General features: G+C 45.1%; 1 long non-coding RNA gene across 1 annotated transcript in view; it reads right to left on the bottom strand.

The window, feature by feature from the left end:
- Positions 1-212: 212 nt before the first annotated feature.
- Positions 213-20,431, bottom strand: part of LOC147105961 (uncharacterized) — a 55,270-nt gene continuing 35,051 nt past the window's right edge. Inside the window, exons 5-6 of the long non-coding RNA XR_015081305.1 lie at positions 16,367-16,545; positions 213-3,118 (exon numbers count right to left, since the gene is read on the bottom strand). This is a non-coding gene — a long non-coding RNA (uncharacterized LOC147105961). The remainder of the gene's footprint in view (positions 3,119-16,366; positions 16,546-20,431) is intronic.

The raw sequence follows: 20,431 nt of genomic DNA, 5'->3' as shown, positions 1-20,431 counted from the left end.
TTAAGACCTGTATTCATAGTTCTCTTGCATCAATCTGTTTAAACTCGTTAGTTTGACATTAAAAACCTTATTGATTGATTGCCTGTGTTGAACTCAATCTCTAGATAGGAGGTAAACGATCTACACCAATATCCTATAAATCTCCTCATAAGGGCAAAATTATATATCGCAATATCTTGTAGAAATGCAACATTATAACAACAACTTGTATTTATATAATGCCTTTAATATAGTAAAACTTCCTAAGGTGCTTCACAGGAGCATTATAAAAAGACATTTGACACACAGCCAGATAAGCAGATATTAGGGGAGATGACCAAAAGCCTGGTCAAAGGGGTAGGTTTTAAGGAGAGTCTGAAAGGAGGGTAGAGAGGTAGAGAGGGAATTCCAGAGCTTAGGGCCTTGGCACGGCTACCAATGGTGGAGCAATTAAAATCAGGGATGCTCAGGAGGCCAGAATTAGAGGAGTGCAGATATCTCGGAGGTTTGTAGGGCTGGAGGAGGTTACAGAGATAGGGAAGGACGAATCTATGGAGGAATTTGAAAACAAGGATGAGAATTTTAAAATCAGGGTGTTGCTTAACCAGGAGCCAATGTAGGTCAGCGAGCACAGGGGTGAAGGGTGAACGAGACTTGGTGCGAGTTAGGACACGGGCAGCAGAGTTTTGGATAACCTCAAGTTTGTGGAGGGTAGAACGTGGGAGGCCGGCCAGGAGTGTGTTGGAATAGTCGAGTCTAGAGGTATCAAAGGCATCGATGAGGGTTTCAGCAGCAGAAGAGCTGAGGCGGGGCACAGTCAGGCGATGTTCCGGAGGTGGAAATAAACGGTCTTAGTGATGGCATGGAAACTCAGTTCAGGGTCAAATATGACACCAATTTTGGAAACAGTGTGGTTCAGCCTCAGACAGATGTTAAGGAGAGGGATGAAGTCAGTGGCTAGGGAACTGAGTTTGTGGCGGGGACCGAAGACAATGGCTTATGTCTTCGTAATATTTAGTTTGAGGAGATTGCTGCTCAGTACTGGATGTCGGACAAGCAGTCTGACAATTTAGAGACAGCGCACGGGTCGAGAGAAGTGGTGTGGAGGGAGAGTTGGGTGTCGTCAGTGTACTTGTAGAAACGGATGCTGTGTTTTCGGATGATGTCGCCAAGGGGCGTCATGTAGATGAGAAATTGGAGGGGGCCAAGTATAGATCCTTGGGGGATACCAGAGGTAATGATGCGGAAGTAGGAAGAGAACACATTGCAGGTGATACTCTGGCTATGATTGGATAGATGAGAATGGAACCAGGCGAGTGCAGTCTGTTGTGGTGAAAATAAATTCACATCTAAACCATGTAAAAGTAAAAAGATGCAGTTCATTGAAAAAAAAAACAGAGCTCTGGGAGAAGCGCCTCAGACCCCGCGGTCTGTGCGAGCACCTTCTCGTTCTCTCTTGGTTGGTACAGCTTTTTATTCTATTTTCATCCAATCACATTGTATTGCAATAATCACCTGATCACATTGTATTACAATAATCACCTGATCACATGGATTCTTTTCAGTATTAATAAAGGTTAGTTACATCTTACTATGCCTTTGGTTACAGGTCAAATTCCCATGACCCCTATATTCTGCTGTGTCTACAAATTTTAGCTAAAGCAGCACATTTCTTATCGCTTAACACACATTCTGTCTTGTCCCACAGCTGCATCTTATCTCTGTTTTGCAAAGTTTCTCTACACACTGTCCTTTGTGCAAAACTAGCGAAAGTAGCACAAAAGTCTTTTTCACATGAGAAAGTCTTTTTCATAAAAGAAAGTTGTTATTCTGAGAGGGTTCATTTTAACCCCTTCAGTCCCTCCTGTTGGTCCTGCACCAAATTTAGATTTTGGCTAGGGATACCAACTTCTCTTCTACTTTTACCATCCCCAGGATTACTCCTAACTGATGGCTTAAACTTAGTACCTAAGTTCGTCTTTCCCCTCTGTCTATCTTGTTGTGCTAGGCGTGGTAGTCTGTGCAAATGACTAAAGAACTTTACATGTATGTTACTATCGCTATCAGTTCATTATCCCGCATTAACTGTTCGGTTTCTGGCTTAATATTGATTATATCAACTGTAGCAACCGGCACTATTCGGGACACAGCTGCCCTACAGCATGCTTTCAGAACCGTCATTATAACACAAAATAATACTGCAACTATAGTGACAATTGTAAGTCCTTACCATTTCTATTTGTCTTTTGATGCTTGATATTCGACCTTGCTGGCATTTGTGCTATCTTTTTCCGCTTGCCTGTTGTCAGTCCCTGGTCTAAGAATTAAAACCCATCTTTGAATCTAATAGTTATTTCTTTATTGACTTCTCACAATCGGCTGTTGACTAATCTAGCCAGCTCTTATTGCTCTCTCAACTTGGGCGTTAGTTAGTAGGGAGTCTTGAAGATTTCTCCCTTCCTTACAGTCCATTCCTTTGAGGAGAAGGAGCAACCTCTGACCCCTTACTCAAATTCAATTCACTGTTCCGGTGTTCCAATTCTGCCCCACCTGGGACCCCTCTGTTTCTTCTATCTTTCCTGATGTTACCCCGCCTGGGGTCTCCTCTACATTGCTTCGGATCTTCTCTTTCGGTGTGCTCAATTAATATGTTAGTGCTTGTCAGTCATGGGCATGAGTACCCAATTGGCTTATGTATCAAAGTCTTACTACACACGTTACATATATCAAATACACTAGCATTACAAGTTGGATAACTACCACAGCATGTGAAATAATACAAACCTAAGGGTGTGCTGATGTATTAAGCCCAATACCCAATCAATGTGAGTTGTCCCCTATGCTGTCAATTTCAATATCTATTCTCGAGTTGTCTTGCTCCAAAACATAAAAATGCTTTAAGGAGGAGTTCAGTCGCATCATGAGCTCACTGAAACCCACAAACAACAGGGGAATGTCATATCCGAGTATCTGAATTGTGCCACATAATTGTGTAGCTCATACTTAAAAATGTGTTGGTTGATGAGACAGGTCCTGTTAGACCCGTAAAGCATGGTAATTGCAGTAGTAGTGACACAGGAGGCACCACTAAAATCACCTCATACTGGATTCATACTGGTTTTTCCCCACGCTCTGTTACCTACAAAACACAATTATTACAGTCACAGTTAAATTCAGTCTTACAATCATATCAAATACATTACAGTTCAACATCTAATCAACAAATCATGGATTTAAAAGATTCTCCAGATCTCTCTTTTGCTCGTATCCATCTTGTGGATAATTCTTACTAATCATGATTTCTCCTTAGCCCTCGATTGTACCAATCCAGATCCCATGCAACTCTCCACTTCAACTTTAATCCCTCTAACAGGTACCCATGTGTTTAACTCTATTCTGATTGTTTCATTAATTAGATAGTTTCTCAATGGAGTATGCTTTAAAAGTTGTCTCGCTCTCCTGAGCCACATTACCCCTTTCATGTCTTGCTGTTGTCAAGTAACTGAGCATGTCTGAGACCTGTTCTTCAGTGCAGATTCACCATACATTCCTGGATGGCAATTACCTCATATGTAACAAATCACATTTGCACACTCATGCCGGTATCTCAATATCATGCCACACATGCCATTCGATACAAGCCTTTCTCGGACTTTCAGGTATCTTATCAAAAGATTGTAGTCGTCTAATGGCTGAATACTTTTTCAAGGTCTTACTTGCTGCTATTTAAGCTTTGAGCTGAGCTCTTGGCCCTCTGCCTGTAACCTGGCCACTTCAGCCTGCTTGATTTCAAGCTGATTTTTAGCAGTAACTAGCCCTACATTAATCTCTTCCATTTCTTTCTCCTGAAGTGCTCTTTCCTGTAGTTGTGCTTTCACTAATGCAGTTTTCTCAGCTATTAGGCTCTCCAAAAGCATAATCTGTTGCTTAAAGTTATTCTCAAGATTCAACTTTTCTTTTTCCACGGTCTCTATTGTTGCCTGACTTTTCTCAATGTTTTCCGAAAACTGCTTTAACCTGTCAACTTTTTCAAGTAAAGCATCTTCCTTTTCAGCTAGAAGGGAGGCAAGAGAATTTTCATTCTGCTTTGACTTCATTAATTTATTCTCCAAGTCTGAAACCAGTTCTTCCTTGGTCTGGCAATCTACCTGGAGATTTAGTAAGCAGTCGTTCAAATTATTTTCTTCTTGTTTCAGGTCATCGAGTTCAGACTGATTTTATTTTCAGTTTTGTTTCTGCTCTTTTAAACTGCCTGAGAGCATTTTGCAAGTTCTCATTCAGTAGTGTAATTCTCCTGTTTTAATTTTACAATCTCAATCACTTTCCTTTAATTACCATTCATATCTTATTCATGAGTCCTGGAAAAACTTTACTGTCCAGTACAATATTTAAGATAGAAAACATAGATCAAACATTCTCACTTGATCCAAGTTATTAACACATTTTATTATCATTATTTTTAGAGGATCTTTTATTTTCCCAAAAGTAACCAAATATATAGTGCCTGAGTCCATTTTGTCATTTCAAAATTATCCCAAAATCCAAATAGCAGTACAGTTGAACTGACAGGTTTTGTCAATATTCAATTTCATCTCTATCAATTTATCTTCCATTTCCAATTTCAGAAACAAGTGATTCTTAGGCTAGATAGCTTAAACAGTGTTTTTAACATTAGAGACAGAAGTGCTGCAATTAGTTTACAAGGTAACTTCCATATAACAAAAGAAAGAAGGGAATCCATTGTGACTCTGCTTAGAGCCCAAGGGGTTAATTTATCAAATCTTAATTTTCCCTCTGTCACTGTGGTGAAATAATAACTTAAAATTAAGAAACGTAAATTTAATAATGTCCAATATCTTTAGATTTCATACTAAAGTTGTTGCTTGGTGAACTTAAACAGCTGTCAGTGGAAAGGGTTAACTCCTTTGCAGGATTTTTAAGAAGGTGGAGCAAAACATTATCAAATGCACGCAACTGCGTCAATTCACGTAAATCAAAAAAAAGAACTTTCCTGATCGAAAGACAGTTGTGTTTTCACACTTTAACTAAACACGAACACGGAGGTAATATGGACAGTGAAGAAGGACGGGATTGAGCAAAGTTCACAAGCTAAGTAAGTCTTTGTAAGGAACTCTGTAACTATCGGATGTTCTTGCGGAGCGGAGTTATCTTATTCAATGCGGTCTACACAAATTTACACCAACCAAAATTTCACTGTGGCCACAATGAAAGTCTGGTTTTAATAGGTTAATTAATCTCATAACTCCAATTTAATCCAGATCTTGTAAACATTCAAATTAATTTTCTTCCAAGCACATTGGCAACTGTAACTTAAGGCAGAAGCTTATCTTTTGTAAAACTATGGACAGAGAAACAAAACAAAATAGCACATTCTTGCAGAAAACAGTAAATTACATCATATTTTCTTATCAAATCAAACTGCTTTAGAAGATTTCACCACAGCAACCGTGACTCCAAGGTTAAATCTTAGACTGAAACTTAATCTTTTAATAAACAAACTTTTTGTTGCTCTTCTCAGTTTTTACACACCAGCTAAACTTAAATTAGTTCAAAGTTTTTTTCAATTCTTGGAGCACAATCTTATTCGCACATGCTTCCAAAATCCAAGACAAAACAAACGTTTTTAAACGTGTTATGTTCATTAATAATTAGTCGTTTTTATTAAGAACAGCTAGCTTTTGCGAGACACTTTATTGAGCACATGTGGACTAGGTACAGTATCTGTAGAGGCATCCATCTTGACTGCTGCCTTGTGGGTAGCCTAGTGCATTGTGGGTAGCCCACTCTTATATACATACAGCACCACCTAGTGTACCATTCCAGAATGACAGGTTACTGATCATTACATCCCCCTTTCGTTGAGGTTAAACAAAATCAGTATCAATCAATATCAATCAATAACAACATAAACATCTTCAACAGTCAATACATTTTCAATGTAGTTTTCTTTGTACTCAAAGATTAAGTCTATCAGGCTTTTTTACTTCACGTGTGGATCTTCTCAGCACAGGTAAGTCTGATGTGTTTTCATGAGAGCCTGTATGTGTATTTGTGTTAGATTGTTCTGGTGGTGAGTGACAAGATTCAGTTGCGGCCAAAGATGTGCGGGTTAGGTTGATTGGCTATGATAAATTGACCCTTAGTGTTAGGGGGATTAAGTACGTGGGGTTACGGGGATAGGGTGGGATATGTGTTGATGTAGGGGTTACGGGGATCGGGTGGGATATGTGTCGGTGCAGGCTCGATGGGCCGAAATGGCCTCTATCTGCACTGTGGGGTTTCTGTGATTCTGTGATTGTCATCGATTTGCTCTTCGATAGTCTCTTGTGTTTTTAGGAGGGAATGGCGGTTCCTCCTGAGAATCTGTCCTTCCTCAGTTCTAACAGTGTATGACCTTGGTCCTACTTCCTCAAGAACTGTAGCTTTCCTGTTCCATGCACCGGATCCTCAATCCTGACAACATCATCCCTTGTCAATGGTTTCAGAGTTTTGGATGACTTGTCATAGTATCACAGAATCACAGAAACCCCACAGTGCAGATAGAGGCCATTTCGGCCCATCGAGCCGACACATATCCCACCCGATCCCCGTAACCCATACACCAACACATATCCCACTCTATCCCCGTAACCCCACGTATTTAATCCCCCTAACACTAAGGGTCAATTTATCATAGCCAATCAACCTAACCCGCACATCTTTGGACTGTGGGAGGAAACCGGAGTGCCCGGTGGAAACCCACGCAAACACGGGGAGAATGTGCAAACTCCACACAGACAGTCACCCGAGGCCAGATTCGAACCCGGGTCTCTGGCGCTGTGAGGCAACAGTGCTAACCACTATGCCACCGTGCCACAGTATGATTTCTGTTTCAGCTTTAACAGTTGAAGTCTCTGTCTCAGTTCCTTACACTGCTTTTCTTTTGCACAGCAGGGTAGCGTGGTACGCAACTTGCAACCCATTAGGAGTTCAGCAGGTGAAGAACCAGAGTCTAAAGGTGAGGCTCGGTAGGTCAGCAGGGTGAGATACGGATCAGACTTGCTTTCTGTCACTTTCTTCAGTAGCTGCTTGAGAACTTGAACACCTTTCTCTGCCTTACCATTCGACTGAGCATACAAAGGACTGGATGTGATGTGTTGAAAGTCATAATGTGCTGCAAACTGTTGCCACTCTTTACAGTTGAAGCACGGACCATTGTTCCTAATGGCAATCCTGGGAATTCCATGTCTGGTGAAGATGGATTTCACATGCATTATGAAACTGCTTGCTGTGGTGCTTGAGAGCAGCACCATCTCAGGATAGTTAGAATAGTAGTCAATCACTATTAGATAGTCTTTACCATTTAAATGAAAAAGGTCCATACCAACCTTTTGCCATGGTGCTGTTGGTATGTCAGCTACTATCATTGGTTCCTTTGCTTGTTTGTTTTGGTGTTTCTGACATGTCTCACATTTGCCTATCATGTTCTCAATGTCCTTATTTATGCCAGGCCAATAAACAGTGTCTCTTGCTCTCCTTTTGCATTTTTCAATTCCGAGGTGTCCCTCATGAATCCTTTTGAGCATGTCTTGATGTAGAGCCTGTGGAATGACTATTCTGTTCTGTTTTAGTAGTAGTCCACTTGCGACACTCAATTCTGACCTTATGTGAAAATATTTTGGACAGGAACCTTTTGGCCAACCATGATGAATGTTCTCTATTACTGTTTGTAATACTGTATCTTTTACTGTTTCTTCTGCTATTTGCTTTGATTTTGTGTCTGACATGGGCAGCGCAGCAGTGACCATACTCACATGAACATCCACGTCTTCTTCAGTAGAGCTCACATGACTCATTGTGGGTGCTCGGGATAGTGCATCTGCTAACACTATGCATTTGCCTGGTGTGTAGATCAGTTCAAAGTCATATCTTTGCAGCTTCATCATGAGTCGTTGAATCCTTGGAGACATCTCATTCAGATTTTTTTTTTTGATGGCAACCAATGAGCTGTGGTCTGTCTCAACTGTGAAGGTGGGAAGTCCATATATGTAGCCATGAAACTTTTCTAGTCCAACTACCAAGCCTAGACATTCCTTTTCAATCTGGGCGTATTGACACTCAGTATCAGTCATAGACCTGGAGGCATAGGCAACAGGCTTCCAATCTTCACCCTCTGCTTGTAGCAAGACCACACCTAGGCCATCTTTTGATGCATCCATTGACACTTTGATTCTTTTTGTTGGGTCAAAGAAGGTGAGTACAGATGTGGTTGTCAGCACTGTTTTGAGCTTTATCCACTCTTGTTCATGTATTTCTGTCCATGCAAACTCATTTGTTTTACGTAGCAGATCTCGCAGACAGGCTGTCTTGGCTGACAAGTTAGGAATGAACTTTCCAATGAAGTTTATCATCCCCATGATGCGTAGCACTCCTTTTTTGTCAGTGGGTCGGGGCATTTTGAGTATGGCGTTTACTTTTTCCATATCTGGCTCTATTCCTTTACCAGATAGATTATCTCCTAAGAAAGTGACTTTCTGGACGCCAAACTGACACTTGGCTTTGTTGAGCTTCAGTCCATTCCGGCGTATGCTCTGTAGCACTTTAGTCAGTCTCTCATTGTGTTCTTTCAGTGTGGAGCCCCAGATGATGATGTCATCAACATAGACCCGAACTCCTTCCAGACCTTCAATTATGTGTTCCATCGCTCTATGAAAGATTTCAGATGCAGATATTATCCCGAAAGGCATTCTGAGGAAACAATACCTGCCAAATGGTGTGTTGAAGGTACAGTATTTGGTGCTCTCTTCATCCAGTTTTAGTTGCCAAAATCCTTGTGAGGCATCGAGCTTTGTAAAGTATCTGGCACCTGACATTTCACTGGTGATTTCTTCTCGCTTGGGAATCTGGTAGTGTTCACGTTTTATGTTTGCATTTAAGTCCTTTGGATCCATGCATATTCTTAGATCATTGTTCTTTTTCTTTACACATACCATGGAGTTAACCCAGTCTGTTGGCTCTTCGACTTTCCTGATGACTCCTAGTGTGGTCATTCTGTCCAGTTCATTCTTGAGCCGGTCACGCGGGGTGCTGGAACTCTTCGTGGAGCATGTACCACTGGCTGAGCATCCTCCTTTAGTTGGATCTTGTAAGTGAATGGTAGAACTCCAAATCCTTTGAACACATCCTGGAAATTATTCACTACAGAATCCACCGAGTCATCTGGTCTGCTTATGGCACAGTTTATACGGTAGACTCTCTTGACCAGTTCTAAGTCCTCACAAGCTTTGTCACCCAGTAGTGAATCAAGTCCTTCAGACACAACAGAAAACATGAGATGATGCACTTTGTCTTTGACTGTCACTTTAAGTCTGCATACACCTAAGCTATCTATTTTCTGTCCATTATAGTCCTTCAGTAGTACTGACTTTTTCTGTATTTTGGGCTTTTCTTTCATATTGTTAATGTCACTCATACTGATTAAGTTTGCTTTTGCCCCAGTGTCTAGTTTCAATGTAACTAATGCTCCATTTACCTGCAGTGGGATCATCCATTTGTCCTCTGTTACTGCATTAACTTTATGTTCAGCATTGTTAATTCCTGAGGGCTGCACATTTTCTGTATCCTTTTTGATATTGTCACATGACACCATTCCTACAAAACATGTCTCACTTAAATCAGTGTCCTCAATCACATTAACTCGGTGCCCTTTCTTTGTTTTTACTTTTGAAAAGCATTGTTTAGCAAAGTGATTCTTTCCATTACACTTTGTGCACATTTTTCCAAATGCTGGGCATTGTCTTAACTGGTGTTTGTAATCACAGCATTTACAATTAAACATTTCATCCTCCGATTGCTTTTCATTTCTGTTCTGCCCATGTTTCTTCCCCTTGTAGGACACAGCACCGACAGCAGCATTATCACTCATTACAATCGCATCATTATTGATTTCATTGAAAGTCTTCGCGTGCTTTCGAGCTAGCTCACTGGCTTGGCATATTTTCACAGCAATTTGCAATGTTAGTTCGGTTTCTCTCAACAGACGTTCCCTGACTTTTTTTATCATGAATACCAAACACAATCTGGTCACGAATCATGGATGCTTTCAGCTCAGAGAAATTACATGTCTGTGCTTTCAGTTTCAGATCAGTCATAAAGCTATCAAAAGTCTCATTTTGCTGCTGTGTCCGAGAACAGAAGATGTACCTCTCATAGGTTTCATTCTTTTTGGGAGAACAATGTGTATCAAACTTCTTTAGCACATCGTCTAATTTTTCTCTGTTCTCCTCTGGATTAAATACAAATGTATTAAATACCTCTATCGCCTGTCGGCCTGCAACCATGAGCAGCAACGCTATTTTCCTTGCGTCTGGCTTCATACCGTACCCGATGGCAGCAATGCAGAGTTCGAATTGTTGTTTAAAAGTCTGCCAATAGTAGTCGATATTTCCTGTGAGTTTCAAACGCTCTGGTGCCTTCAAATTCTCCATGTCATGTTGCACAATATTCAGCAGATCATACCAATCCTGGTACCATGTTATGTTCATTAATAACTAGTCGTTTTTATTAAGAACAGCTAGCTTTTGCTAGACACTTTATTGAGCACATGTGGATTAGGTACAGCATCTGTAGAGGCATCCATCTTGACTGCTGCCTTGTGGGTAGCCTAGTGCATCGTGGGTAGCCCACTATCATATACATACATCACCACCTAGTGTACCATTCCAGAATGACAGGTTACTGATCATTACACATAGCAATCGTGACTCCAAGGTTAAATCTTAGACTGAAACCTAATCTTTTACGAAACAAACTTTTTGTTGCTCTTCTCAGTTTTTACACACCAGCTAAACTTAAATTAGTTCAAAGGTTTTTTTCAATTCTTGGGGCACAATCTTATTCACACATGCTTCCAAAATCCAAGACAAGGCAAAAGTTTTTTAATGCTTTTAACACAGAGAAGTGGGTGGAGCTAAACCACACATAACAGAATCTTTCTTTTAAAGAACATCTAATCAGACAAAAGAAATATTGTAACTTCTTAAACATTCATAGTCAGGAAAACTTTCACACAAACTGAAATTCCAGCATTTTTTTAAGGTTCCTTTCACTCAGCAAATCATGGCCTAGAAATTCAGTATAGCCACGTTTAGGGCGGTAAAGTCGGGCGGGCGCTAAAGTTTGTGCCCGCCGGAAAGTGGAGGCCACTTCGCCGATATTCAGTAGCTTTGGTCAAGGAGTTTGGGCGAGCGCTAAAATTGGCGTTGCACCCCTATCTTTAGGCGCTAAGCCGGCGGTGCAGACTCATACCGCCGAGGCCGGGCGCAGCGCAGGTGTGGTCATGTTTTGATTGACAGCAGACACCCTGATGCCGGCCAGCTCTTAAAGGGGGAAGGGTCGAGTTGGTCTGCTGCCACGCCCTGGATACTGCAGCCCTCCAGCTAGGCCTAAACACTGCTGCTGGAGAGAAATAGCACCAGCAACGATGCAGAGGGCCCGTGAGCGAGCGCAGCGCTTCTCTGCCCATGCTTTGAGGGTGCTGCTTAGGGGTTTGGAGAAGAACAGAGATATCTTGTGCCCGGACAGTGGCAAGAAGGCTCCCAAGAGGCTGTACAGGAGAGCCTGGAGGGAAATCGCCCAGAGGGTCACAGCCAACAGCGATGTCCCCAGGACTGGTGACCAATGCCGCAAGAAGTTTAACGACCCCACTCGGATGGTCAGGGTGAGTACCCTTTCCAGTGTCCTCCTCATCCTTGCATGTGCACCTCACATTATGGGCAAAGGGACCTCAAAGGCCTAATGGCCAGCCCTCCTCCAGCAGCTATGGCACTGGCATGATCATCAATAGCACTTTCTGCACTTGACACACTGGCCAAGCTATTCGACCATGGGAGGCAGTGCACACAACAACAGGGCACCACACTGGCCAAGCTATTAGACCATGGGAGGCAGTGCACACAACAACAGGGCACCACACTGGCCAAGCTATTCCACCATGGGAGGCAGTGCACACAACAACAGGGCACCACACTGTACTTAGAGGCCGTCCTTTCTCTTGCAGGCCAAGCTGGCGCAGAATCTGAAGAGCCGGACTGTCACCGGGGGAGGCCGTGTCCAGTTCCAGGAGCTCAGTGAGCTGGAGGAGCACGTGGCTCGACTCATGCGTGCCCGGGTGATTGGCCCCATTGCTATTGGAGATGCCGACCCTGTGCTGGGCCCCAATGGTAAGGACATGACCGTTTGGACTTCTCTCGTTCCCCTTGCGCTTCAGATCTACATCCTTTGCCACTGTCCCACCAATGCGCATAGTGCCACCACTCATGCCTCCCTCGCTGATGCCCTGTCCTCACTCTAAAGCTACTCTTGTGCCTTCCTGCTTTCAGCTGGTGAGGAGGAGGTCCCTGAAGCTGCGAGTGTCAGTCCCTCGGAAGAGGAGGACGACGAGGACCAAGAGGAAGGCGGCACATCGGGGGAACCCTCATCCGCGCCAGGGGATGGCAATGGAGGGGACACGTCTTGCCTGGAAGAGAGCCAGGGGGAAGTGTTGCAGGGGGGTGTAGCTCCTGTGCCCAGTGGCTTCCAGCCACACGGGAAGGGTCGGGCAGCACAGCTGCCTTCTCCCCAGAGGCGGCAAGTGTTGCAGGGGGGTGTAGCTCCTGGGCCCAGTGGCGTCCAGCCACGTGGGAAGGGTCGGGCAGCACAGCTGCCTTCTCCCCAGAGGGGGCAAGTGTTGCAGGGGGGTGTAGCTCCTGGGCCCAGTGGCGTCCAGCCACGCGGGAAGGGTCGGCCAGCTCGGCGGCCTTCTCCCCAGAGGGAGAGTCCGGCCTCCAGTCCGGAGATGGTCCTCGCCCAGGAGGTGCGCCTCCTTGATCAAATGTCCGTGGACTCGGAGCGGCGCCACACCGAGTTCATGGGGGTTGTGGGACAGTTGCCTCAGGCCATTGAGTCCCTGGCTCATAGTGTGGCCGATTTCGGGGACTCACAGGCCAGGGGTGTCGAACAACTCGCGGCAGCACAGGACGCGAGTCGAGAGTTCATGAGTGGTGCCGTGCAGACACTGGCTGGTCTGATGCGGGCACAGACCAGGGCAGTACGGGCACTCACTTCTGCCACACTCGCTGTGTCACGGACGCATCGCCAGGGCACCCGCCGCGCTGCTGCAGCACAGCGGTCTGGCCTTCACCAGATTGCTGCGCTTGCTGCAGTGCCAGCCCGGCCGAGTGCCAGTGTCTCTGGCGACCAGCGAGCGCCTGGCATCAGCCAGCTTGCCCCCATTGCTGCAGCCGCCACTGCCACTCCCCCAGCAAAGCTGCGACGAGCTGCTGGAGAGACTGATGCTGGCCAGCCACAGCTGCAGCAGTCAGCAGCCGGCCCCTCCAGGGCCGGACCTCGTCTAGGCCGACCCCCAAGGGCATCTTCCGTCACGCATTGTGCCCCTCAGGAGCCTTCACCCAGCCTTGCAACACACACAGGGCCCAGGTTGAGGCGGAGCAGCAGGTCGGGCAGGGGCTGGAGAAGCCTGCACAAGGACTCGCCCTCTTGGCACACCAAGTAGAGTGTGTTGCCAGATGTTTTTTTATATGGGGGTGTTTGTGTTCTGTATGGGGGGGGCTTATTTTGGTAAGGCCGAAGATGAAGGCAAATGTTTTTTTAGATGGGGGTGTTTGTGTTCTGTATGGGGGGGTTTGTCTTGGTAAGGCCGAGGATGAAGGCCAATTGGATGGACAAGTTTTGTTATTCCTCCGCAGGTTGTGGGAGTGAGATATGTTTTTGACTGTTTTTTGGGGGTCTTGTCTGTTTTTGTGTTTCATGTGGGAAGGGCCCTGAGTTTGTTAAATAAAGCTTTTTATTTATTCAGCTTGTCCATGTGTCATGTTTCAAGTGGTTGTTGCGTTAACCGGCTGAGGGCTTGCGGAGCGGCTGCATTCAAGTGCGTTCATTGCCACAAGCCATTCCCTGAGAGGGGGCCTAGAAGTGTCGTTCAATAAGCCGCCGGCGGACGGCCCTTGGACCTTGTGGCTCCCTCCTGGGCTGGTACTCCTCCTCCTCCTCCTCCTCCTCCTCATGGTCCTCCTGCTCGTCCTCCTGAGGTGGTGGTCCAACGTGAGGTGGCAGTGCCTGAGTCCTGCGAATAGCCAGGCTGTGCAGCATGCAGCAAACGACGACGAACTGGGAGACTCTATCCGGCGAATACTGTAGAGATCCGCCGGAACGATCCAGGCAGCGGAACCGTTGCTTGAGGACGCCAATCGTTTGCTCTATGATGTTCCTTGTGGCTTGATGGCTTTCGTTGTATGCCTCCTCAGCAGGGGTCCTGGGTGCGCGGAGCGGGGTCATGAGCCATGTACACAAAGGGTAGCCCTTGTCCCCGATAAGCCATCCCCTTGGGGGAGGCTGTGCCTGGAACATGTCAGCCACAGTAGTCTGGCGCAGGATAAATGCATCGTGGCTGCTTCCTGGAAAGCGGGCATTGACAGATAGGATGCGCTGCCTGTGGTCACACACCAGCTGTACATTGAGGGAATGGTAGCCCTTCCGGTTGCGGTAATCCTCGGCATTGTCGATAGGTGCCCGCATAGCCACATGCGTGCAGTCAATGGCGCCCTGCACCATGGGGAAGTCGGCGATCCTGGCAAATCCGACTGCACGCTGCTCCTGCCTCTCTAGGGTCATGGGGAAGGAGATGAATTGGTGTCTCCTTGCGAAAAGGTCATCGGTGACCTGCCGGATGCAGCGATGCACGGCGAACTGGGAGATGTTCGCTATGTCCCCAGCAGCGGCTTGGAAGGAGCCGCTTGCATAAAAGTTCAGAGCCACCGTGACCTTCACTTCCACCGACAGAGACGTCCTGCACATCAGCTGTGGACGCAGATCTCTGTGAAGCAGCTGGCAGATCTCTGCAATCACCTCCCTTCTGAAGCGCAGCCTCTTAACACAATGCGCGGCAGTCATGGTGAGATAGGACACCTGCTGGCGGTATTCCCTGAGTGGGTAAGGCCTACGTTGCCGACGCCTGATGGCCCCTCTGCGTCTAGGCATGGCTGCCCCTCTCACACAGCGTCTGCGAGCCTTTCGCACATAATGCTGAAACTGAGGGTTGGAACCCCATGCAGCCCCCATAATATACTTGCAAACAGTGAAATCACAATGAGTCAAATTTCCAAGCTCTGGCCAGAAGCCAAAAATACCTCTCCTACGTTGTCCCAAATCAGTAAGGTCTGTTCCTTGGTCTCTGTCCAGAAATCCAAAGCACTAAAGTCATTGCAGCAAAATGGCTGGCCTTTATAGTCCAGTCTGAGTGCCCTTTAATTAGCGCTCCCCGAGGCCCGCAGGGCCTCTGCTGCGTTCGACTTCACAGTTCTTAACAGCGCCACGCCCACATTGGGCGGGCGCCACTGAAGTTCCGGTTTGGGGCGCACAAACAGCGTTGCACGACGAAATGACGTCATAAGCTGCGCGCGCAGCTGAGCGGGCGCAAACACTTTGCGCCGGCGCTAAATGTCAACTGAAGTTGGGCGTAGGTGCAGATCGGCCTGCGCCAGGGCGCTAAGTGCCTAGCGTTCGAAATCTACCCCTCTTATGGCGCTAACGGCTGGCGAACGCAACTGAATTTCTGGGCCCGTGTGTTTTATTTGTCTCAGCACAAATGTTAATAACTTCCATGTCAGTAAAACTTTAAGTTTCTCTTTTTTCATCGGTGTCCCCATCTTCTTTCTCTTTGTTTATCCTTTAGTTTTGCCAATTTTCTTCCCCCTAATTTTGTCACCTGCTCCTGTAGATTTTCGTTTTAATTTCCTCGGTCTTTTGAATGACCATTACTAATTGGTGTACCAATAAAACTCCCGCTTTCTTTGTCTTACTTCCCTTTTGTGTCTCCCACCATTCTCATTGGTACACTGGTACCTTAGACGGATCCCATCCATCCTTTTTCATCTTATCTATCAAACCTTTCTGATCGTCAGCATACAGCCAACTCAATGAGCCCGGCGGTCCCCAATCTGGGCCTCCGCCTTCTGTCATAATGTATTATTTTTGATACTAGACTACCGCGTTCCGGTCCTCCCTAGTAACTCGTTCTCAGAGGTCTACCTATCATCCACCACTAGTGATGGCGGTCCTGACTTGTAACTATCTCGCTGTCAGAGGTGATTATTTCACTTGTAGCCGTTAATACATTAATACCATACGTCGCGTCCTGCAATACAACAGAGAGACTTTTAGTCTGTCTCGGATTCCCAACTAACTCTGGCCTTCATGTGGGGCCCAATTGCCCTCTTAATTCCGGCTCAGTATGGGTCCTCGAGACATTTACATTCCGAAATAACACATCAGATGTCAATCAACTTAACCACTATTCAAACTTATCCACTATTTAAACTGCATCTCTCACCCGTCACGGATACCAGATTCTTTTGGTACTGCGTCGCTGTCACACCGCCCTTCTGAGTGATCCAATTTCTGGACGGTCAAGATTTGACTACTCGCCCCGTTCACTGGTGCAGGTGGTCTTCCAGTTCTGAAGTACCCTGCTCGCAGCGCCAACTTGTTGTGGTGAAAATAAATTTGCATCTAAACCGTGTAAAAGTAAAAAGATGCAGTTTATTGAAAAAAAACAAACAGAAAACATAAGAACATAAGAAATAGGAGCAGGAGTAGGCCAATCGGCCCCTCAAGCCTGCTCCGCCATTCAATAAGATCATGGCTGATCTGATCCTAACTGCCAATCCACGATCACAGAACCATCTCCTGCATCTAACAGAATTAGACACATGAAATAGGAGCAGGATCAGGCTACACGGCCCTTGGGCCCGCTCCGCTACCCACAGGGCCATGACTGATCCAAACCTAGACTCATGTCCAAATTCCTGCCCGCTCCCCGTAACCCTTAATTCCCTTTACTTCTAGGAAACTGTCTATTTCTGTTTTAAATTTATGTAATGATGTAGCTTCTACAGCTTTTTGGGGCAGCATGTTCCAGGGACCTACCACCCTCTGAGTGAAGTAGTTCCTCCCCATCTCAGTTTTGAAAGAGCAGCCACTTATTCTAAGACTATGCCCCCTAGTTCTAGTTTCACCCATCATCGGGAACATCTTCCCTGCATCCACCCGATCCAACCCCTTCACAATCTTATATGTTTCAATAAGATCGCCTTTCGTTCTTCTGAACTCCAATGAGTAGAGTCCCAATCTACTCAACCTCTCCTCATATGTCCATCCCCTCATCCCCGGGATTAACCGAGTGAACCTTCTTTGTACTGACTCGAGAGCAAGTATGTCCTTTCTTAAGTATGGACACCAAAACTGTACGCAGTATTCCAGGTGCGGTCTCACCAATACCTTGTACAACTGAAGCAATACCTCCCTATTTTTATATTCTATCCCCCTAGCAATGAAAGCCAACATTCCATTGGCCTTCTTAATCACTTGCTGCACCTGCATACTAACCTTTTGAGTTTCGTGCACCAGGACCCCCAGATCCCATTGTACTTCAGTACTTTCCAGTTTCTTGCCATTAAGATAATAACTTGCTCTATGATTTTTCCTGCCAAAGTGCATAACCTCACACTTTCCAGTATTGTATTCCATCTGCCAAATCTCTGCCCACTTACTTAGCCTGTCTATGTCCCCTTGAAGGTTTTTTACGTCCTCCTCACTGACTACTTTCCCCCCCATCTTAGTATCATCTGCAAACTTTGATATGTTACACTCGGTCCCCTCCTCCAAATCATTAATATAGATTGTAAAGAGTTGGGGACCCAGCACTGACCCCTGCGGAACACCACTAGTTACTGATTGCCAGTCTGAGAATGAACCATTTATCCCAACTCTCTGCCTTCTGTTAGATAGCCAATCCTCTATCCATGCCAGAATATTACCCCCAATCCCGTGATTTTTTATCTTAAGCAATAATCTTTGTGTGGCACCTTGTCAAATGCCTTTTGGAAGTCTAAATACACTACGTCCACTGGTTCCCCTTTATCCACCCTATATGTTACTTCCTCAAAGAACTCCAGCAAATTTGTCAAACATGACTTTCCCTTCATAAAACCATGCTGACTTTGTCCTATTAAATGATGATTATCCAAATGCCCTGTTACTGTCTCCTTAATAATGGACTCCAAAATTTTACCTACCACAGATGTTAGGCTAACCGGTCTATAGTTTCCAGCCTTCTGTCTACTGCCCTTTTTAAATAAGGGTGTTACATTAGCAGTTTTCCAGTCTGCCGGGACCATTGCCGAGTCCAGGGAGTTTTGGAAAATTATTACCAATGCATCCACAATCCCTGCCGCCACTTCCCTCAAGACCCTAGGATGTAAGCCATCAGGTCCAGGTGATTTATCCGCCTTGAGTCCCATTATTTTACCGAGTACCACTTCCTTAGTGATTTTGATCGTGTTTAGCTCCTCCCCCCCTTTAGCCCCCTGTTTGTCCAATGTTGGGATATTCTTAGTGTCTTCTACTGTAAAGACTGATATAAAATATTCATTCAGTGTTTTTGCCATCTCCATATTTCCCACCATTAATTTCCCGGTCCCATCCTCTAAGGGACCAACATTTACTTTAGCCACCCTTTTTCTTTTTATATAACTATAAAAACTCTTACTATCTGTTTTTATATTTTTTGCTAATTTACTTTCATAATCTATCTTCCCTTTCTTAATCAATCTTTTTGTTATTTTTTGCTGTCTTTTAAAGTTTTCCCAAACCTCTATCCTCCCACTAGATTTGGCTACCTTATATGCCCTTGTTTTTAGTCAAATACTATCCTTAATTTCTTTACTTAGCCACGGATGGCTGTCTTTTCTTTTACACCCTTTTCTTCTCAGTGGAATATATATTTTTTGGAAGTTGTAAAATAACTCCTTAAATGTACACCACTGATCATGTATCGTCTTACCCTTTAATCTATTTTCCCAATCCACTCTACTCAATTCCGTTCTCATACCTTCATAGTCTCCTTTATTCAAGCTTAGCACGCTTGTTTGAGATCCAACCTTCTCACCCTCTAATTGAATATGGAATTCAACCATGTTATGGTCACTCATTCCAAGGGGATCCTTTACTAGGACATTTTTAATTAATCCTGTCTCGTTACACAGGACCAAATCTAAGGTTGCTTGCCCCCTGGTCGGTTCAGTTACATACTGCTCAAGAAACCCATCCCTAATACACTCAATGAACTCGTTCTCAAGGCAGCCCTGCCCAATTTGATTTGTCCAATATGGTAGTTAAAATCCCCCATAATTACAGATGTTCCCTTATTACAAGCCTCAACTATTTCCTGATTGATACTCCATCCAACAGAGTTGCCACAGTTCAGAGGCCTATGGACTACGCCCACTAGTGTTTTTTTCCCCTTATTATTCCTTACCTCCACCCAAACTGTTTCATTGTCCTGATCTTTTGACCCAATATCCTTTCACTGTATTACAGTGATTCCTTCCTTTATAAACATAGCCACCCCACCTCCCCTTCCTTCCTGCCTGTCCTTCCTGATCGTTAAATAACCTGGTATGTTTAATTCCCAGGCATTGTCACCCTGCAGCCATGTCTCTGTAATGGCCACAAGATCATACCCATATGTAGTTATTTGTGCCATTAACTCATCTATTTTGTTACGAATGCTACGTGCATTCAGATAGAGAACTTTCAAAGATGTTTTGTGACACTTAGTTCCTGCTTTTGCCCTTTGTATTACTTTACCTTTTACTCCATACCTTCTGCCCCTTCCTGACATGCTCTGGTTTTTAATTTCCCCACTGCGACCTAAGTCGATGACCTTCTCTGTTGTCATTTGTATTATTTGCTCTCTAGGAACCTCCCCCCCACTAGTTAGTTTAAAGCCCTCTCTACAGCCCTAGTTATATGATCCGCCAGGACTCTAGTCCCAGCACTGGCCAAGTGAAGCCCGTCCCAACTGAACAGCTCCCTCCTGCCCCAGTACTGGTGCCAGTGTCCCAGGAAGCAAAACCCATTTCTCCCACACCAGTCTTTGAGCCACGCATTTAACTCTCTAATTTTATTTGTCCTAGCCAAATTCGCTCGTGGCTCAGGTAATAATCCAGAGATTATTACCCTTGTGGTTCTGCTTTTTAATTTGACCCCTAGCTGCTCAAACTCCCTCAGCAGAACCTCCTTCCTTGTCCTATCTATGTCGTTGGTACCAACATGGACCACAACAACTGGATCCTCTCCCTCCCACTCCAAGTTTCTCTCCAGTCCAGAGGAGATGTCCTTAACCCTGGCACTGGGCAGGCAACACAGCCTTCGGGACTCTCGCTCTCGGCTGCAGAGAACTCTATCTATCCTCTGGGAGAAGTGTCTCAGACCCCGCGGTCTGTGCGAGCACCTTCTCGTTCTCTCTTGGTTGGTACAGCTTTTTATTCTATTTTCATCCAATCACATTGTATTGCAATAATCACCTGATCACATTGTATTACAATAATCACCT

This window comes from Somniosus microcephalus, chromosome 16, assembly GCF_052327205.1.
Source record: "Somniosus microcephalus isolate GS21.2 chromosome 16, FLI_Smic_1.0, whole genome shotgun sequence".
NCBI classification, from domain to species: Eukaryota; Metazoa; Chordata; class Chondrichthyes; order Squaliformes; family Somniosidae; genus Somniosus; species Somniosus microcephalus.
Note: the sequence above shows the minus strand (reverse complement) of the source record. Positions and strands in the feature narration are given on the sequence as shown.